This window comes from Cystoisospora suis (genome assembly GCF_002600585.1).
Source record: "Cystoisospora suis strain Wien I chromosome Unknown contig_2390, whole genome shotgun sequence".
NCBI lineage: Eukaryota > Apicomplexa > Conoidasida > Eucoccidiorida > Sarcocystidae > Cystoisospora > Cystoisospora suis.
In genome coordinates this window covers 1-1,890 of record NW_027155189.1, presented here as the reverse complement: position 1 = coordinate 1,890, position 1,890 = coordinate 1, and the positions used below count along the sequence as shown (strand labels likewise).

The window sequence follows — 1,890 nt, the reverse complement described above, 5'->3', positions numbered from 1 at the left end:
GATACATTAAAGATAGATAGAAGGTAGGTGAAAGGTTGAGAAGTGGTAGGTTCATTTTTTTTTTTGTTCTTTTTTCGTGTTTCAACTGTCTCTATGGAGACTTATTACGGTGTATGTACACCTGCCCATGTGTATCTATCTATATATATATATATACTATTGACACATATAGATGGGGCTTCTCAAACAGTTGAAGTTTCGAGATTTCAATGACATCTCACGTCAAACAAAGGATGAGAAAAAAAACATACACAAACTAACTTCTTGCCGATGTGTCGTATACATAAATATACATATATATATATAGAGAGAGAGAGAGAGAGCGAGAGAGAGAGATAGATGTAGATATGTATGAATCTGTTCCCTCGACCACTCATTAACATATATCGAAGCTCGTGGGCCTTCATTCTGTCTCCTGCTCTTTCTTTCTGTCTGTCTCGTCTCTGTCTCGTGTTATGTTCGGTGCAGGTCCTCCCCTACTCGCTGTGGCGTATGGACGGGAATGGGCCCTTATTCATTTCTATGAAGACCATACAGACGACCGATTCAGATTCTTCTAAATAAAACGTCGATTCCCTCTCTCTCTTTCTCTTTCTCTCTCTTTCTCTTTCTCTCTTCTATCAATCTGTCTACGTCTTTGTCTGTGGCACGTGGTAGTAGATTCATGGAGGTGAGGCATCTTCGACGAGCAGAAGAAGAAGAAGATTAAGAGAAGGAGAGACAAGAAAGAAGAGAAAGAATGTTTGAGAGATCTTCAGAGAAGAGGGAAGATATATCAGAGACAAGGTCTCTGGAGATAAGGAGGAGATAAAGAGAGAAAGAGAAGAGGCTAGTTCATGGGAAAGGAGGACGAAAGGAGAAGAGAGAGAGAGGAGAGGTCGAAATGGCGGAAGAAAGCGAGAAAGAAGAAGAAATAATTTGACGGTGGGGTGGGTGATATTGTGTCTGTTGGTCTGTGTACATACACAATACAGTCTGCAAATCCTTCTTTGTGTGAAGGAAAGGTTTCGCTGCACAAATAGAAAGAGTAGGAAAGAGAAGTAAATAAAGAAGGAGGTGACGATTTCTAACATATGCAAATGAAGACTGAGGTGTATATAGATATCTTCTTCTTCTTCTTTCGTTTCTTTTTTACCTCGGGCTTGAAAGGAAGACTACCTACCGAAAGAATAAGATCAGTAGAAGTAATAGTTAAAGTCATGATAGGAAGAGGAGTAGGAGTGATAGAAGGAGTAGTCATAGTACTCCTCCTCCTTCTATACACAATATATATCACATCATTCTCCCTAATACCACACTTGGCTCATGCATGTGCATACACATGCATATTCATACATGTCCTTGTGCATCTGTCTCTGGCGTTACTCTCTTCGCATGCACTTCACTGTATCGTTTAGATCCAGCCTACCTTTAATATATCTATACATACATTCGGATAGGACATATAGTGTAGGTCTATTACTGCGTATAAGTATCTTGTGCTTCTATCTGTCTGCCTGTATATTGCTCTCTATGGAGATACATGTAGCTCTCTCTGTAGTACGGAAGGCATGCAGTAGGAGTATGAGTTCTTTATATAGTACGAGTGCGAATAATTGCAAGAGACAACCCTGTGTGCGCTTCTTGAAGATAAAGAGAAAAAGAAAAAGAAAGAAAGAGAGAAAGAAAGAAAGAAAGAAAGAAAGAGAGAAAGAAAGAGAGGAAGGGAGGCAGGGAGGGAGATCTAAACAAACAAGTGACTGAATAAAACTCCAACAAGGAATGAAGAACTCCATCCATGTCAATTTTCTCTATCTATCTATCTTTGTATCTTGTCTTTCTCTTTTCTTTTTTTCTTCTTTCTGTTTGCTATCTATCTATCTATCTATATGTATCTATCTATATCTATCT

The 1,890-nt window shown here is 38.9% G+C and overlaps 1 protein-coding gene across 1 annotated transcript in view; it reads left to right on the top strand.

Annotated features, from left to right (window-relative positions):
- The window catches only part of CSUI_004989 (acyl- :cholesterol acyltransferase alpha acat1-alpha), a 15,800-nt gene extending 13,911 nt beyond the window's left edge, over nt 1-1,889 (top strand). Inside the window, exon 15 of the mRNA XM_068065170.1 lies at nt 469-1,889. The gene's annotated coding sequence lies outside the window, so the exon portion shown is untranslated. The remainder of the gene's footprint in view (nt 1-468) is intronic.
- Nucleotide 1,890: the final 1 nt, after the last annotated feature.